This window comes from Oncorhynchus nerka, linkage group LG12 (genome assembly GCF_034236695.1).
Source record: "Oncorhynchus nerka isolate Pitt River linkage group LG12, Oner_Uvic_2.0, whole genome shotgun sequence".
Lineage (NCBI taxonomy): Eukaryota > Metazoa > Chordata > Actinopteri > Salmoniformes > Salmonidae > Oncorhynchus > Oncorhynchus nerka.
In genome coordinates, this window is record NC_088407.1 from 66907873 (window position 1) to 66928045 (window position 20173).

The window sequence follows — 20173 nt, forward strand, 5'->3', positions numbered from 1 at the left end:
GGTTAGGGTTACTTGGTGTTTAATATACAGCATATTAAGGAAGAGGGGTTAGGGTTGTCTGGTGTTTAATATACAGCATATTAAGGAAGAGGGGTTAGGGTTGTCTGGTGTTCATTTCGCAGAAAATTACAGAATAGGGGCTCGTGAGTTTCGCAATTCAGCCTGGAAATTCAAGGTATTTTCACTAGGCATCAATTCAGAAAGGGGAGTGAGGGAGGGAAAGGGAGATCGAGAAGAAGAGAGAGAAACAGAACGAGTAATAGAGAAAAAGAGAATCGTAAAAGTAGGAAAGAAAATGAGAGTGAAAGAGCAGGGGAGAAAGAGAGAGAGAGAGAAAAAGATTTTAAAAAGGGTAAGAGATTGAGAGAGGGAAAGACCTCAAACTTAACCCAGGCGAGTGGTTTCCAAGAGGCCTCTCTAAATCTTGTTTTACAAAAACTCTGATGGTGAATATGCTTTTTTCGAAACTCTCACCCCAATAATCTTTACACAATGCTGCAGCTGAACTTCACAAAAAATATGTAGTTATTATTTTCCACCTAGTCCTCAAAAGTTGACTTTATCCACCCTGTGCGTGACATGGGTGGATAAGTCTGTAAAGACCAACTTTTCAGCAACCTTTTCAGTACACATTTATTCACACAAAGAGGCTCTCTAAAAAGAGATACTTAAAAAGAGCTCTCTGGGGGTAAAGAGACTGTTTTTGGTGTTCTGTATTTCCATTTAGTGTGTGTGTAAAGTGCCTAACTCAGGTGTCTGACAGCCCTGGTGCGGACCAGTGAGAGGATGATGTAGCCACCATTGTCACCTGGAGACAAATGCACACATTGTTTAACACACACACACACACACACACACACACACACACACACACACGGATTTAGTTAAAACGTTCACGAGTGAGACTGAGCTGAGATTCTTGAGCTTCCTCGAAATTCAGAAGGCAGTGGATCTCTTTAGGGAGGGGGCTTTGGTGTTGTTCCTGCCGTTATCCTGGTGGGCCACATGGAGAAGCAGGGGGGTGTAATACGGCTTAGAGGGGCCCAGCCCAGGGTATTTACTTAGAGTACCCAGGCTACTTACCAGGTCCTCACTGACTCAGGGCCACCACACATCACAGGCCACACACACACAGACTATATTTAGGGCTTTTTTTTAGAGAGATGGAGGAGAGTGGAGAGAAATGGATTGGGCTTTCAGAAGCAGAGGAATCGCGTGTCAGGCAAGTTGATTTATTTCCTGGTAATCCTTCCCTTATAAGAAGCACATTTCAAAGACTTCATTTTCCTTGCAGTGAAGAAAAGAGCTGATTTTGGGATGCTTTATTGTTGACCTTATGCAATAGTGTTGCATACAGTATGAAATAGGTTGAGCTGTCTACTAAAGTGACGACTTCAGTTGAAATACCAGTATCCATCCTCATCCAATGCTTTGTAAATGTACATTTTTTATTTGGGGCTATGGCAGTCAATTTAAAAACATTCTAACAGTATTTCGGATTTTCTTAACTCATCATCACATACTTTAATGTGGGACTATGACAGTCAATTGCAAATTAGTCTGACATTTGCCACGTTCAAAACAACTGGGAACTCGGAAATCTCCGACATCTGACTACAGACAACTGAGAACTTGAGCTTTGACTAGGAACAAATCGTTTTGAAAGGTCATACGACTCGGAATTCCAACTTGGGAACTCGGGTCTCTTTCTAGAGCTCCGACTTTCCGACCTGAAGATCACTGACGTTATGATTTGACCTAGTATTTTTGAGTTTCCAGTAGTCTTGAACGCACCAATAATGCATCTTATCTCACCACCATTAATGAGATGGGTGTGCTCAATGCATGTCATGTCGGAGTTTCTCAAAGTCAGGGGACGTGGTCGACAGTGCGCACCTCATCTCTGCTGTCACATCCAACCTGGATCAATATTTGGTTTTAATGCAGACAAAAGCACTGAATCGAGCTTCACACATATGAGCTGGCAAAGGGTACCATGAGTTTAATGGTGCTTCCAAGACTGGGAACTTGGAAAAACATGTGGTCAATTCATGACATCAGTGATCTTCAGGTCGGAAAGTTGGAGCTCTAGAAAGAGGACCGAGTTCCCGAGATGGAATTCCGAGTTCGATGACCTATCAAAAAAATTCTCCCAGTCAGAGCTTCTTTTTTTCCCCAGTTGGCAGTTGTTTTGAACGCAGCATTAAATCTCAGAGGGAGATGGCAGGGTGTTCCCTATGAGTCATGAACCAAAACTCATCTGTAGTGACCCGTGAATGCGTTGGCTGCAGCATTCGGTCACGTCAGCTGGATCAGCTGTTCAGTTTCACTTTCCGGCATGTCAACTCAGCCAGGATCACAGTCAAACGGATTGGGAAGTAGGTCCCAAAGTGCTCTTCCAAGCATTGGAGGTGAGCAGTCGTCACTCGTGTGGGACACTTACAGTGCACAGCTGAGGGAAGGGGGTATGTTTCACTTTTAAAATACTTTCTCCATCTGAATCCACTGATTCGGTCACTCATCTGTAGATTGATTTTGTAATTCCCAAATATGTCTGTTACACTGTCAAGGTGGCATTTTTTTATTACATCCATTATGAATGACAACAGTTCCTCTCTCAATGCAAAAAATCTATCCAAAACACTCTCTCCATAACCACCAGACCTTGACAATGTTCTGGGTGAAACAGAACATTGTCAAGGTCTAATCCCATATCTCCATATAGTTTTGCAAACAGGCATGCACGCAGTGTAACAATCCAAGTTACCTGCCACAGTATATATATATATTGTTTTACATTTTTAAAATTTATTTAACCTTTATTTATCTAGGCAAGTCAGCAAGTCAACAAATTCTTATTTACAATGACGGCCTACCCCGGCCAAACCCGGACGACGATGGGCCAATTATGCGCCGCCTTATGGGACTCCCAATCACGGCCGGTTGTGATACAGCCTGGAATTGAATCAGGGTCTGTAGTGACGCCTCTAGCACTGAGATGCAGTGCCTTAGGGCTCCCGAGTGGCACAGCGGTCTATCTCCAAGTTCTGTGCTTAGCTCTTTTGCCGGCAGTTCCTCTCGGTGCATCATATCATGACTCCATATGGGGATACACATTCATCATTTAGATTTTTAAGGTTAACCACATTACAATGATTGAGATACAAAAGACATTGCTCAAATATATTTTTAAAGTCTCCAGCGACCCCATTTTCATATCAGGCGACCCCACATGGGGTTGCGACCCCAAGTTTGGGAACAGCTGGTCTAGGAGATGGAGCATGCCAGATATGTATCCCAGTACTAAGAGACTGGCTTCTTCGATTCTCCTGAGTGGATGAATAGGCCAGAGGGAAGAGAAGCGCCATAGAGACAGCTTTAAATAAATCATCCTATCTAGCCTAGTCCCCTTGGTCTAATGCACTATTCATTGACTTGAGTCCCACAAGCCAAACCCCCTCCAAGTCGCCTTATGGGCTAAGGGAAGGCAGGGGAAGGAGGTAGAGAGGGTTGGAAAAACCAGGAAGCGGACCAATATTTATTTAGGTCACCCTGCTGCTATATAGAACAGGTGCAGCATCAGAAGCAACAATATGTTGCTTTTACAACAACGTGAGATGTCCAGAGCTGTCTGTTCAGACACTATGGCCAGTCGCTTTCAGGACCTCTCGCCCCCTTAGTGGCCTACTACTACCCCACAACAGCCAACACCCATCCCTGACATGGACATACGCAGGCAAACACAGCTCAAATGCACCCACCCAATGGCATAGCCTAGTGGAAACTGAAGGGGCAAATATGCTGTGCAATTTCAGCCAAAATGTTCCACCTTATTTTCCAGAGCAAAACACGGCAGAAGCCTTTTATTTTTAGAGAATGAGAGAGAGAGGGCTCTATAGAGCCCTGGGGCTTAGCATTTTGCATTGTGTTAAGTTATGTATGTGAAATCTTCCAGGGAGGGAGTTGCAGAGGTCAGGACTTCATGGCAGGCACACATCTATGGGCAGTGGGATCTGCTGTAGTGTGTACGCACACGCCCGATCGCCCACTCACACACATGCTCTTCTTTTTCCCTGTTATATCACTGTCATACTGGATCTCAGCGATGGTCACCTGATTGAAATATGCATTGCTGTATCTCTGCTCTCTCCCTCTTACTTATGAGTCTGTAGGTAGCTCCTGAAGACAGCATGCCTTTGTTAGATTCTGGGTTCAACTTGGAACATTGTTATACTCAGCAGTATAGTATATAAGGAGTGAAAGAGACTTGTTTTTACAGTCAGAAGTTAATGGTTATCTGTAGGAGCCAGATGGGTCTGGAATGTGTTAGGGGAGACGGGTGGAGATCTTTGTTGAGTTTTTTACTCTGAGAATTAGAACCTAACACCTTACTGTCTGATCTTTCACTGTGTTGAGTGGGTTCCCAGGGCTATGCTGGGGTCGTGAGAGGTCGGCGACCCAGTGGAGGGTGGCAGTGGTAGGGAATGCAAATATTTTGTGGGGGACACTATCTTCCAGACTATGAGTAAGCCATTGAGTCAATCTATAAAAGTGTCCCGGTGTGTCGCAGGGTTCCTTTTGATTTCATGTTGTATTGACTGTCCTACCACTGTTCTCAGGAAATGGGAAAGAAAGAGAGATTGATTTCCATCCCCTCTGTCCCCCTCCCTTCATAATTCTCTCTCTCGCTTCATTCCTCCGTGACACCACTGTGTTGCAGTGAATACAAACATGGTGAAGACTGATTAACCTTATTGCTTTGGCTACGGATTCTATCAATGTCAATCTAATTTAGCCCTGACCTGCTTGTGTATGTGTGTGCACGCATGCGTGTCATCGCTCTAAATCCAGTTTGCATGAATGTGATTGTGTGCATTTATCAAATGACCCCTTAACTCAGTTAAAGTAGTAGGTTAAATGTAGTAAATTACTTCTGTGTTTATAAAAACATTGATTGGTCTACATTCTAAAGATAGACCACCAACAACACTTATAATTTGCACATTAACTACAAAAACCCCTTCTTAAAAATGCATAGTAAGCCAAAAATGTGAGATTGGTTAAACTTGATCCCTGTGCAGAGGTCTGTGAACCGTTCCTAAGATTCACTGTACTGTGACCCACAGTCAAATCCAGGGACTGGAGGTGTTTAGCACGGCACTGCTGGTTTTCATCCTTCCTTCTCCTCTAACAAGGGACGGCTTGACACCTGGTTGGTACTTGGGACACAATAAAACAAATGTTATTGGTCGCGTACACATATTTTGCAAACGTTATGGCGGGTGTAGGGAAATGCTTCTGTTCCTAGCTCCAACAGTGCAGTAATACACGCAAATCCCCAAAAAGTAAAGGAATTAAGAAATATACCTGGCCAATCAGTGACAGTTATACACTAAGTAGTCAGTTTATTTGCTCCTACAGACAGTGAGTCACGTGGCCTGCTACATAAAGCAGACAGGCATCGAGGCATTCAGTTACAGTTTGATTGAACGCTAGAATGGGAAAAACAAATGACCTAAGCGACTGAGCGTGGTTTGATCGTCGGTGCCAGGTGCACCGGTTCCAGTATCTCAGAAACGTCAGTCTCCTGGGGTTTACAGAGAATGGTCTACAAACAAAAACCTCCAGTCAGCGGCAGTCGTTTGGATGAAAACAGCTTGTTGATAAGAGGTTGAAGGAAAATGGCAAGAATTGTGCAAGCTAACAGGCAGGCCACAAACAGGAAAATAACGGCGCAGTACAACAGCGTTGTGCAGAACGGCATCTAGGAATGCACAACTCTTCGGTCCTTGTCATGGATGGGCTATTGCAGCAGACGACCTCACTGGGTTCTACTCCTATCAGTTAAAAACAAGAAGAAGTGGCTCCAGTGGGCACGCGAACACCAACACTGGACAATTGAGGAGAGGAAAAACATCACCTGGTCCTACAAATCCCAGTTCCTGTTGCGTCACGCTGATGGCAGAGTCAGGATTTGGCCTAAGCACTAAGCAGCATTAGTCCATGGCCCCATACTGCCTGGTGTCAACTGTACAGGCTGGTGGCGGTGGTGTAATGGTGTGGGGAATGTTTCCCTGGCCCACGTTAGGTCCCTTGATACCAATTGAGCCACGTTTGAATGTCACACCTTGTAGAATCCATGCCCTGATACTAGATGGGTGTACCTAATAAACTGGCCACGGAGTGTATATCAATTATCTATCAGGGAGAAAGGAAAAGCAGGAAAGCGAATGCATGACCCGGAGGTGTGGATGTGATTGACTTTCTCTGGTGTCCTGGGTTTATTTAGTCTAGTTGGTACGAAGTAGGGAAAGGGGACACCTAGTCAGTTGCACAACTGAATGCATTCAACCGAAATGTGTCTTTCGCATTTAACCCAACCCCTCAATCAGAGAGGTGCGGAGGGCTGTTGTTGTTGGGGGTTAACTGCCTTGCTCAAGAGCATAACGGCAGACTTTTCCACCTTGCCGGCTTGGGGATTAGAATCAGCGCCCTTTAGGTTACTGGCCCAACTGTCACGCCCTGACCTTAGAGAGACGTTTTATTTCTCTATTTGGTTAGGTCAGGGTGTGATGTGGGTGGGCATTCTATGTTTTGTTTTCTAGGTTTCTTTATTTCTATATTTTGGCCGGGTATGCTTCTCAATCAAGACAGCTGTCTATCGTTGTCTCTGATTGGGAATCATACTTAGGTAGCCCTTTCCCTCCTTTCATTGTGGGTAGTTAACTTTGTTTGTGGCATTTAGCCCTGTAAGCTTCACGGTTGTTTCTTCCGTTTGTTGTTTTGTTGACGACATTTTAAAATAAAATCAAATATATGCTCATAATACTGCACTTTGGTCTACTTCCAACGACACCCGTGACACCAACGCTCTTCACCGATAGGCTACCTGCCACCCTATGTAGCTTAAGTACTGTGTGTCTAATTAGACAATGGACTGAACTGGAGGGCTGCTGGTGACATTTGGTGCGTTTTAGCCATTATGACATGTCAACACTCTCACTCTGGCCAAAACGCAGACCTGCCGACTTGACCTTTCCAGCGGCTCAGCAGTTTCCCCATAGACAGTAATTATTTCATTTCTCCTTCCTCTATTATTCTCTCTCTCCCCTCCCTGCAGTTTGTCACTCCAGAGAGGTCAGCTCTCCATCTGAGAGGCACACCTAATGAGAGAGAGAGAAGGAGAGAATGAAAAAATAAAGAAAAGCTGGAAGGGATGAGCTCCCAGTAATAGTGCTAAAGACTGAGAGATAGCACCAGAGAGTCACAGAGCTAGCCTACACTGATAGAGATGCAGAGAGAAGAGAGAATTCTCTGGACACCGTGGGCCAGTGAAGGGGGCTCCCCTAGGGTCATGATAGGGCCTGTACCAAATGTTTGATGTATTATAATAAATGATTATGCTTATGTTGTATTAATAGAAGGGGAGGGGTTATAAGACCCCACCCTCCTAACATTTATATGGTCCTAGACTACAGATTCACAATATATATTCATTATAAAGGTTTAGTATTGTTCCACGGTTATTTTCTGGTCTCTTTGCCTCTTATAAAGAGACCCCACTGAGAAATATGTGACTGTGAAGACAGAACTCTGCAGGTGAGAGTAAGAGATAAGAGATTAGTCAGACATCCCACTATAAATCAACTTGGACATTTACTGCTAAGCTTTTAGATAGCTATATAAACAAGAGTTTTAGTGTAGAGTAGGGATGGTTTTGGTCTCATGAGTAAAAGATAATGGCGTAGGCAGTGACATCACCAGAGCTGGACTTCGGGTTTAATAAATAACTTGGGACTTTTTATTTGATGCAGAACTTACTCGGAAACATGCGTTATGTTCCTGTTGTCAACTTCTGTTTGCAATTGCATTAATAACGTTTTTTGAATGATTTAATTAAAGATAATATCATAATGCTAATTTTTGTTGTGTGTGTATTTGTTTTCATGTCAAGTGATGTTCTTTAGCGCTTTACTTTATGTTTTTGAGCGCGTTTGTTTTGTTGTACTCCCGGTTTGGAACTATAATAAAGTGAGCTTTATTTATCACACTCTGCTCTCTGTAACGGTTTTCGTTGGTGGAAGAAGGAGAGGACCAAGGTGCAGTGTGGTAAGTGTTCATGTTGTAAATTTAATCAAAACTGAACACGAAACAAAATAACAACGAGGAATAACGAGAACAAAACAGTTCTGTCAGGTGATACACACAAAACAGAAAACAACTACCCACAACTCAAGGGTGAAACCAGGCTGCCTAAGTATGGCTCTCAATCAGAGACGATTGACAGCTGCCTCTGATTGGGAACCATACCAGGCCATACACAAAGAAATACAAACATAGAACAAAACATAGAATGCCCACCCCAACTCACGCCCTGACCAACCTAAAATAGAGACATAAAAAAAGGAACTAAGGTCAGGACGTGACACTCTCCTGCACCTGACTTCGCCTTTATACACACCTTGACACAACCCTTATCATGACCCCTAGTTGAACCCGACACTGGAAGGCTTATATGCTGAGCACAGCCAACAAGTGCTCAGCATATGTGGAAACTCCTTCAAGACAGTTGGAAAAGCATTCCAGGTGAAGCTGGTTGAGTGGCAAGAGTGTGCAAAGATGTCATCGAGGCAAAGGGTGGCTACTTTGAAGAATCTCAAATATAAAATATATTTAGATTTGTTTAACACATTTTTGGTTACTACATGATTCCATATATGTTATGTCATAGTTTTGATGCCTTCACTATTATTCTACACTACAGAAAATAGCAAAAATAAAGAAAAACCCTTGAATGAGTAGGTGAGCCAGAGAGAGCGAGAAAGAGCCAGAGAGAGCGAGACAGAGCCAGAGAGCCAGAGAGAGGGAGAGAGCCAGAGGGAGCGAGACAGAGCCAGAGAGCCAGAGAGGGAGAGAGCCAGAGGGAGCGAGACAGAGCTAGAGAGAGCGAGACAGAGCCAGAGAGCCAGAGAGGGAGAGCGCCAGAGGGAGCGAGACAGAGCTAGAGAGAGCGAGACAGAGCCAGAGAGAGCGAGAGAGAGCCTGCGAGAGCGAGAGAGAGCCAGAGAGAGCGAGACAGAGCCAGAGAGAGCGAGACAGAGCCAGAGAGAGTGAGACAGAGCCAGAGAGAGCGAGAGAGAGCCTGAGAGAGCGAGAGAGAGCCAGAGAGAGCGAGAGAGAGCCAGAGAGAGCGAGACAGAGCCAGAGAGAGCGAGAGAGCCAGAGAGAGCAAGACAGAGCCAGAGAGAGCGAGACAGAGCCAGAGAGAGGGAGAGAGCCAGAGGGAGCGAGACAGAGCTAGAGAGAGCGAGACAGAGCCAGAGAGAGCGAGACAGAGCCAGAGAGCGAGACAGAGCCAGAGAGAGCGAGAGAGCCAGAGAGAGCGAGAAAGAAAAGGGCAACGGTGTAACATAAACACCTTTGTAAATACAATCCAAATGTATCTGTTTATTTATCTTCCCTTGCCATTCACACAATACCTAGTTGCACAATGTTACACTACTGTAAATAGATAATAATATAACATTTGAGATGTCTATATATTTTTTATGCTTATTTTTTACATTTCTGATTGCTTATTTCACTTTTGTATGTATTTCACTTGCTTTGGCAAAGTAAACATACGTTTCCCATGCCAATAAAGCGCCTTTGAATTTTAGAGAGAGAGGAGAGCGAGAGAAAGAGAGAGCGAGACAGGGCGAGAGCGTGCTGTGATGCTCACAGCAGATAGTTAAGGACTACAGGTTGCAGAGGGACTTGGTGATAAAAGCTAACAGAGTGTGAAGTGCATGTGGAGGGTGTTAAAGTCAAGTACAGCTGAAGAGTAAACATAACAGCAAATAGGTGTTTAGTTATTGGGAGCTGAGAAGCCACCTGACCCTGACAGGTTGTGAAAATTTGGAGGTGCGAGTGTGTGTGTGTCTACCTTCAAACGTTGTTGAAGAGGCAGAGAAGTAGGCTTGGACAATATACCGCATATCGGGGTATCTGGAAATAACCACGGGATGTTTTTTCAATACCGTCAAAACTATTTGAATATTTGTGCCTACTTTTTAAGTAAGTACCTGCAGTCAACTTGTGAAATATGTTAGGAGATAGAGGACTGCGTTCTTCATTTCACTGGACAAATGAGGTTTCATTATGAAGTTTACCGGTTGTCCCCAGTCACATGGTGTTTGTTTACAAGCACACAAGACCGGAACCTTGTAAGTCACTCAATGTTGTGCAGCACGAGCCAGGTGATCGAGTTAAATGTTTGTGAGCTAGATAGCTTAGAACTATTATATAACTGTCTAAATGTGCTAAATGCTCTGGAGTTGTGCATTTGGATAGCTAAGCTATCTAGCTAAGTGGTTACCTTCTTCCAAAATCAAGCTTCACTTGGTAACAGCAGAGAATCCCCTCCTGGATCAAGCCTTGCTGTCTAATATTTGTTTTGTGCGTGCAGCAAACTGTGAATACCATTTTTTTGTACTTGTACAGTGCAAAAAAAAAAAGTATTCAGAAGCCATTTTGTTACATTACAGCCTTATTCTAACATTGATCAAATTGAAATAAAATCATCAATCTCCACACAATACCTGATAATGACAAAGCGAAAACATGTTTTCAATTTTTTTTCCAAATGTATTAACAAATAAAAAACAGAAATATCTTATTTACTTAAGTATTCAGACCCTTTGCTATAAGACTCTAAATTGAGCTTGGGTGCATCCTGTTTCCATTGATCATCCTTGAGATGTTTCTACAACTTGATTGGAGTCCACCTGTGGTCAATTCATTTGATTGGACATGATTTGGAAAAGCACAACCTGTCTATATAAGGTCTCACAGTTGACAGTGCATGTCAGAGCAATAACCAAGGTCGAAGGAATTGTCCATAGAGCTCTAAGACAGGATTGTGCTGAGGCACAAAAAAATATATATACAGTGGGGAGAACAAGTATTTGATACACTGCCGATTTTGCAGGTTTTCCTACTTACAAAGCATGTAGAGGTCTGTAACGTTTATCATAGGTACACTTCAACTGTGAGAGACGGAATCTAAAACAAAATTTCAGAAAATCACATTGTATGATTTTTAAGTAATGAATTTGCATTTTATTGCATGACATAAGTATTTGATACATCAAAAAAGCAGAACTTAATATTTGGTAAAGAAACCTTTGTTTGCAATTACAGAGATCATACGTTTCCTGTAGTTCTTGACCAGGTTTGCAAACACTGCAGCAGGGATTTTGGCCCACTCCTCCATACAGACCTTCTCCAGATCCTTCAGGTTTCGGGGCTGTCGCTGGGCAATACAGACTTTCAGCTCCCTCCAAAGATTTGGGTTCAGGTCTGGAGACTGGCTAGGCCACTCCAGGACCTTGAGATGCTTCTTACGGAGCAACTCCTTAGTTGTCCTGGCTGTGTGTTTCGGGTTGTTGTCATGCTGGAAGACCCAGCCACGACCCATCTTCAATGCTCTTACTGAGGCAAGGAGGTCGTTGGCCAAGATCTCGCGATACATGGCCCCATCCATCCTCCCCTTAATACGGTGCAGTCATCCTGTCCCCTTTGCAGAAAAGCATCCCCAAAGAATGATGTTTCCACCACCATGCTTCACAGTTGGGATAGTGTTCTTGGGGTTGTACTCATCCTTCTTCATACTCCAAACACGGCGAGTGGAGTTTAGACCAAAAACCTCTATTTTTGACTCATCAGACCATATGACCTTCTCACATTTCTCCTCTGGATCATCCAGATGGTCATTGGCAAACTTCAGACGGGTCTGGCATGCGCTGGCTTGAGCAGGGGGACCTTGAACTTCATCCATTTTCTAATAATTGCACCGACAGTTGTTGCCTTCTCACCAAGCTGATTGCCTGTTGTCCTGTAGCCCATCCCAGCCTTGTGCAGGTCTACAATTTTATCCCTGATGTCCTTACACAGCTGTCTGGTCTTGGCCATTGTGGAGAGGTTGGAGTCTGTTTGATTGAGTGTGTGGACAGGTGTCTTTTATACAGGTAACGAGTTCAAACAGGTGCAGTTAATACAGGTAATGAGTGGAGAACAGGAGGGCTTCTTAAAGAAAAACTAACAGTTCTGTAAGAGCCGTAATTCTTACTGGTTGGTAGGTGATTAAATACTTATGTCATGCAATTAAATGCAAATGAATTACTTAAAAATCATACAATGTGATTTTCTGGATTTTTGGTAGTGTATACCATGCACTGTCAACCTATACACAGGTACACAGGTCATGTCCAATCAAGTTAGAAAACATCTCAAGGATGATCAATGGAAACAGGATGCACTTGAGCCCAATTTCGAGTCTCATAGCAAAGGGTCTGAATACTTACGTAAATAAGACATTTCAGATTTGTTTTTTTAAACATTTGCAAAAAATCTGTTTTCGCATTCTCATTATGAAGTATTATGTGTAGATTGATGAGGTATGCGTCTATCATTTTTGGATAGCAAAGGGTAGGGTTTCTGCTTGTGTGCAGTTTATATAGTGGTGTATGTCCTTACCTTGTCGGGCTGTCCAACGAAGGGGTTCCCAGCACAGCGCTGGTTGATGACATCTCTTATGAGGTGTTTCTGTCTATTGTAGGTGGTGAGGATGCTGATCCTGTCGGCAGGGTAACCCAGCAGAAGCATGTACATGAACAGAGCCACACAGTACTCTGCCTCACCCAGCTTCAACAGAGAGAGAGGGAGGAAGGGTTGAGAGAGAGGGAGGTGGGGGTGTTGAGGGGGGTGAGAGAAAGAGAGGGCAGGTAAGACAACAAAAAGGTTTGCACACAGGGGAAATCAAACAAAAACTATTATTAAAACAGATACAAAAACGAATTTCCCAGTGTATTAGAATGTTTTCCCTACTCGTTTGACAATAAGCGAGATGATTGCAAAAGTCTTCATGTTTTTAATACACATTTCCACACTAATTCCAAGCTCTTTTAGTACCAAGAGGGCACTGTAAACCAGTATGTGTGAGTGTGTTTGTTTTAATACATGAAATCTTTGCCCGTGCCCCTGTGCTGGTTGGTGTGCCACGCAGAGAGGGGTCTGATGGGGGTAAGGTTAGGCTGGCTGGGGTTTATGTCCCGCCAGGCTGGTAGGCGGCATGACGGGGTGTGAGGCTCAAGTTCATTGGCCTGCTGCTGAACCAGACTGGGACTGGGATATGCTTTACTTTCCCTCCCACTAAACTAAAACACAGGATCGGGTGGCAGGCCTCATGCACACAGATGTTCACTTACAGATACACAAAGAAATGCACGTAAAGTTGCACGCATGATAAAAAAAAGGCAGACACCATCTTACATACGACCCACAAATACACATGGACAGGCACGCACACACACGTGCACGCCAATGCATACACACACACACAATGTGCAGTCAGCTGGCCTCTCAGTGCCTCGATTCTGTCTGCAGTGCAGTGAACAAAGGGGGTTTGGAGGATCATGACAAAAGTAGAACATCACGCTTCTCTTTCTCCTCCCAAATACAGACAGGTCACAGCTGTTCAACAGCAGCTGGCCAGCCTCTCTCTCCATCCCCCTCTCTCCGACTCTCGCTCCCTTTCTCTCTCGCTCACCCTCTTTTCCTTCATCTCTTTCTGCCTTCATCTCTTTCTCCATCCAAGTGTTTGATCCCTCCCCCACACTCATTAATACGTAGACATCTCTATAAAAACTCAAAAGGCAGTTATATATGTCTTTTTTTGTATACATTTGCAGCCTCAAGCTGCAGTGGCCTTACTATCACTGATTCTCACCATCTATGTTCTAATTAGCGACCAGAAGCATTTCAGTTAATCCGCTGTTTTCAGATTAAGACCACTATTAAAGGGGACTGGATAGATTTGATAAAACACTTACCCGTCTCACTATTACCAAATTGTTATCGGTTTCAGTGACTTTTAACCAGGGCTGAAAGGCTATAATATACCACAAGCACACGGAGACGCACACACACACACACGGAGACTGAGATACGCACGCATACACACACTGAAACGCACCCTGGAGGCAGTGCTTCCACAACGGAGAATGATCTGCCCTCCAAATGTCGCCAAAATGAAATTACAAATTTCCAACAGTATGCATTATTCATCAAGTTTCAATTAAGGCTGAGCACGGTGGAATAACAGGGTGGAATAACAGAGCAGTGTGGGGTGGAATAACTCACACAGCCTGGACCTTTGCTCGACAACCAGCCATGGAATCCCATCAAAACACTGCACCACGTCTGTTTCTGTTCCCCTGACCTGGCTCAAATGATACGGACCCTGTTAATATGACTAACGCCAGATATTCCTGACCATGTGATCTGACCAGGAAACACTCTGGGCCCCAAGTTGTAGCCCCGTGACACACAGACATGCTGTAAGACACACATAAGCACCAATGGACACACACATCCACCCACCAGAGCAGACATCTGTGTGCGCGCGCGCTAGGGTTTGCGTTAGGAAAATGTGATACCGGACAATGTGACCTGGAAGATTTTAATTTACCAGCCATTTGAGAAATTTACCGGACCCAGATGCATAACACATTATTGAGTTGCGGCTGTCAGCGAGAACATCTAAAATATGTGTGAAGATGTCTTGAGTAGGACTATAATTTTAAACATTGAGACAAGAAAGGGAAGGGTGTGTGGCGAAGATATAGATGAGTCTCTCCAGAATTGCTCAGCTGTCTCCCGCCAAACTTAGCACATTCATTGTTTCATTGTGTGAATTATTTTCCCTTTTTTGTATTTTTTTTAAATCAACTCCCCATTACATACACTATATGACCAAAAGTATGTAGACACCTGCTCGTCGAACATCTCATTCCAAAATCATGGCAATATGGAGTAGGTTCCCCTTTGCTGCTTTGACAGCCTCCACTCCTCTGGGAAGGCTTTCCAATAGATGTTGGAGCATGGAACATTGCTGCGTTAGTGAAGTCGGGCACTGATTTTGGGCGATTAGGCATGACACACAGTTGGTGTTCCAACTCATCCCAAAGGTTTTCAATGGGGTTGAGGTCAGGGCTCTGTGCAGGCCAGTCAAGTTCTTCCACACCGATCTCGACAAACCATTTCTGTATGGACCTCGCTTTGTGCACGGGGGCATTGCCATTCTGAAACAGGACAGGGCCTTCTCCAAACTGTTGCCACAAAGTTGGAAGCACAGAATCATCTAGAATTAAGGGTTCCATGCACTCACTTACATTGTATACTGTAGTGTTAAGATTTCCCTTCACTGGAATCAAGGGGCCTAGCCCGAACCATGATAAACAGCCCCAGACCATTATTCCTCCTCCACAAAACTTTACAGTTGGCACTATGAATTGGGGCAGGTAGTGTACTCCAGGCATCCGCCAAACCCAGATTCGTCCTTCGGACTGCCAGATGGTGAAGCGTGATTCATCACTCCAGAGAATGTGTTTCCACTGCCCCAGAGTCCAATGGCGGAGAGCTTTACACCACTCCAGCTGACGCTTGGCATTGCGCAAGGCTTGTGTGCGGCTGCTCGGCCATGGAAACCCATTTCATGAAGCTCCTGCCGAACAGTTATTGTGCTGATGTTGCTTCCAGATTCAGTTTGGAACTCGTTAGTGACTGTTGCAACCGAGGACAGACCATTTTTACACACTGTGTGCTTTAGCACCCGGTGGTCCTGTTCTGTGAGCTTGTGTGGCCTGAGCCGTTGTTGCTCCTAGACGTTTTCACTTCACAATAACTGCACTTACAGTTGACCATGGCAGCTCTAGCAGGGCAACAATTTGATGAACTGACTTATTGGAAAGGTGGCATCCTATTACGGTGCCACAATGAAAGTCACTGAGATCTTCAGTAAGGCCATTCTACTGCCAAAGTTTGTCTATGGAGATTGCATGGCTGTGTGCTCGATTTTAAACACCTGTCAGCAATGGGTGCGGCTGAAATAGCCAAATCCACTAGGTTCAAGGGGTGTCCACATAAACTATATATAAAAGTATGTCACCAATAGGCCTACTGCTGCATTGGTCTATAGGCTATGAGTTCCATGCACTAACTTCTTTAGCTGCCAATGGATCACGGTGTATCAATGTGTCCATATGGCAGAGGTTGGTGATCTCACATTAGTTGACCTTTAAATTTGAGATTTTTGTTCTTAATTCACATTTTTATGATTAAACAGGTGACAATAATTTTGAGAAATTAAAAAGTTATTATTAAAATTAAACTGTTCCACGAAAATGATCATATGAAAATTATAACTGGCTCGCAGAATGGTAGGATAAATTGTAAAGCTTCCCCAAACTTGAAACCCAAACGCCGCCTTTGAAGTCTTTATAAAATAATTGCCTCCACGTTTCCATGGTGGGATTTTGCCTGTAGACTACTTTAAAGCAAGGTCAAATATGCATCACAATATGAAATACAACACTCAGGTTTCGAACAATTAAGTATATTTTCAAAATGCATAGTGCCTTCAGCTTACATTGTAAAGTGGTGGATGACGCGCTGATAGCCTGTTGCCTGCATCTGAATGGTGAATGGGAGGAGCGCCTTAAATTACCAGTTGAGAAATAAATATAGTAACTCTTCAAATCGTGCCCCAAAACTTTTTTGGAAATGCGTTTGCCTTTAGAATGGTTTCACAATGAATGGGCTTATAAAAGCACATTTTACTACAGCAGAAACCAACTGAGGAGCTGCAGGAGAAATCCCAATTAAAATAGGCTCTGTATGCTGTGCATAATTGTGCTGGATAAATAAGATACATAATGACTAAGGAAAATATACACAGGCCAATTGAATTACATTAAAATTGAAAATGAACCCATAGACAGATAAGCATGACTGTCAAATGTCATTTCCATCAATGAATAAAAACAAAAAAAAAATTTGTCTTCACCGGTCGTTTTATTTAAAATGGGGGGGGGAGGGGAATTGCAGACTAATGGAAACCCTGGTGTGTGTGTGATGTCTCCAGTATGCTTGTCTCTCTCATGTCTCTGCTTGATACAAATGTGATCTTATGTGCCCAAATGCAAGAGAACTCAGTAACCATGGCAACAGCTGCAACAGCTGCCTCAGCCCATTGCCTCAGGTTGAGTGTAACGGCCCAGGACTGGCACGTGGCTGAGTAAAATGAGGGAGATGTGAAGTAAAGAGGGAATACAATTGGGGAAGGAGTGAAAGAGCGTGCGGCTGTGGCACACTAGCCCTAAAAGGAAAATGAGCGTTAAGACCTCAGTTGAGCTACTGTAGAATCAGGGCTGAGTGAAACATACTGAGAATGTAATGTACTGGTAAATACACACATGCTAACATAATCCATCTAATGTTAACCTTTTCAAATGACCAGTGATTTCAATCTTCCCCTGGGTCCCATCAGTGATCTACTGAATATTATAAACCAGGTAGTTGGGGTCCTGGATGCTGATTGGCTCGAACAGCATTTCAGCCATGTGTACAGTATATCAGCCTGGGCTGGTTCTAATCCTGAATGCTGACTGGTTAAAAGTGCATTCCGGCCAGTGTCTGTTCCACAAGTTACCACCAGCTAAATCTACGACGTTAAAATGCCTATTTAGTCTGTTCCATCAGCCTGTCTCATCAATGGGCTCCCGAGTGGTGCAGCGGTCTAAGGCACTGCATCTCAGTGCTAGAGGCGTCACTACAGATCCTGGTTCGATTCCAGGCTGAATCACAACCGGAGCCCCGAGTGTATGGCAATGGAACATTTAGAACGAAAGACTGGATTGCTTATATAGAAACAGAACAAAAAGACTGAATGACTGGTTGCGTCTCTGGCAACCGAATCAACAGAATGAACGACCAGCTGGCTTGGTTAGCAATACTAGATTTGTTTCGGGACTATTTCTTGTGGAAGGATGATATAGTATGAATAAATTCATCAAAATAACGTTGATAAAAATATGTCAATCATTATTTGAGTATGTTGGTAACCCGTTGTATAAAAGTGTTAATGCCCTCGAAGCGGCTGTTTGGAGGATTTATTATCAGTTTGCCGGCCCTCTACGAATATATCCTCCATACACCGGCTTCTCGGGCACTATCACTTAACTATACCATGGGTATGACACAGAAATACCTGTTTACTGTTACATTTATGTTGGTAACCAGTTTATAATAACAATATTATAATATTATCATTTGTGGTATACGGCCAATATAGCTAAGGGCTGTACTTAAGCACAACGCAACACTGAGTGCCTGGATACAGCCCTTAGGCCTTGGTATATTGGCTATATACCACAAACCCCTGAGGTGCCTTATTGCTATTATAAACGGGTTACCAACGTAATTAGAAAAGTAAAAATAAATGTTTAGTCATACCCGTGGTATACGGTCTGATATTCCATGGCTTTTAGCCAATCAGCAGTCAGGGCTCAAATCACCCAGTCTATAATGGTCAAATTACCACACCCCCTCGGGCTTTGTTGCTTAAATTAAGGGCGTCTACTTCACATCCCAACCATACAACGTGTATGATGTGACGCACGTCATTTTCCAACTATCCGAGATGTGGATAAATAAGAGAAAACATTTTCCTTTATGACTCATTTCAGAACAGTGCAAGTGCAGAGCAGGGGCACCAACAATGAGCTTGAGGGGTTGGAGTATTAACGCACATGTACTTTAGCAAATGAGCCATGCCAAAGAGAAAGGGCGATAGATTGCTGCTGGCTAGGTCTCATGTTGCTAGTGCTCAATGGAGTGCCTTGAGCTGGAGTGTGTGCTTGTGGCACGGGGGAAAGATGGCCGTTTGTGTACTGCTGTGACAGGTATTCACCAAACACTGGCACTATCGCCTCTCCAGTGTCCAATTCACCCCTCTGATCAAGTGTGTGTGTGTGTGTGTGTAGAGGAGGGTATGTGGTGGCGGCCACTTTACCCCTCTGGTCTCGGGACAAGTGTGTGTAAGGGGCTGAGATTTGAGAGAGTTGTGGTCACTTCCCTTGAGGCGTCTGAAAATGGCAACAGCCAAACGGAGAGGAGAAACCGAGACACACATGCTCCTCATTTAACATGTCCAGACCGAGATACATGCTCCTCATTAACATGTCCAGACCGAGACACATGCTCCTCATTTAACATGTCCAGACCGAGATACATGCTCCTCATTAACATATCCAGACCGAGACACATGCTCCTCATTTAACATGTCCAGACCGAAACACATGCTCCTCATTTAACATGTCCAGACCGAGACACATGCTCCTCATTTAACATGTCCAGACCGAGATACACGCTCCTCATTTAACATGTCCAGACCGAGACACATGCTCCTCATTAACATGTCCAGACCGAGACACATGCTCCTCATTTAACATGTCCAGACCGAGACACATGCTCCTCATTTAACATGTCCAGACCGAGACATCCATGCTCCTCATTTAACATGTCCAGACCGAGACACATGCTCCTCATTAACATGTCCAGACCGAGACACGTGCTCCTCATTTAACATGTCCAGACCGAGACACGTGCTCATCATTTAACATGTCCAGACCGAGACACGTGCTCCTCATTTAACATGTCCAGACCGAGACACATGCTCCTCATTTAACATGTCCAGACCGAGACACATGCTCCTCATTTAACATGTCCAGACCGAGATACATGCTCCTCATTAACAGGTCCAGACCGAGACACAAGCTCCTCATTTAACATGTCCAGACCGAGATACACGCTCCTCATTAACATGTCCAGACCGAGAGACGTGATCCTCATTTAACATATCCAGACCGAGATACATGCTCCTCATTTAACATGTCCAGACCGAGACACATGCTCCTCATTTAACATGTCCAGACCGAGACATCCATGCTCCTCATTTAACATGTCCAGACCGAGATACATGCTCCTCATTTAACATGTCCAGACCGAGAGACGTGATCCTCATTTAACATGTCCAGACCGAGACACATGCTCCTCATTAACATGTCCAGACCGAGACACATGCTCCTCATTTAACATGTCCAGACCGAGAGATACATGCTCCTCATTAACATGTCCAGACCGAGAGACATGGTCCTCATTTAACATGTCCAGACCGAGAGATACATGCTCCTCATTTAACATGTCCAGACCGAGAGATACATGCTCCTCATTTAACATGTCCAGACCGAGAGATACATGCTCCTCATTTAACATGTCCAGACCGAGAGATACA

The 20173-nt window shown here is 44.0% G+C and overlaps 1 pseudogene; it reads right to left on the reverse strand.

Annotated features, from left to right (window-relative positions):
* Nucleotides 1-936: 936 nt before the first annotated feature.
* LOC115138817 (RNA helicase aquarius-like) overlaps nucleotides 937-20173 on the reverse strand; it is an 83912-nt pseudogene continuing 64675 nt past the window's right edge.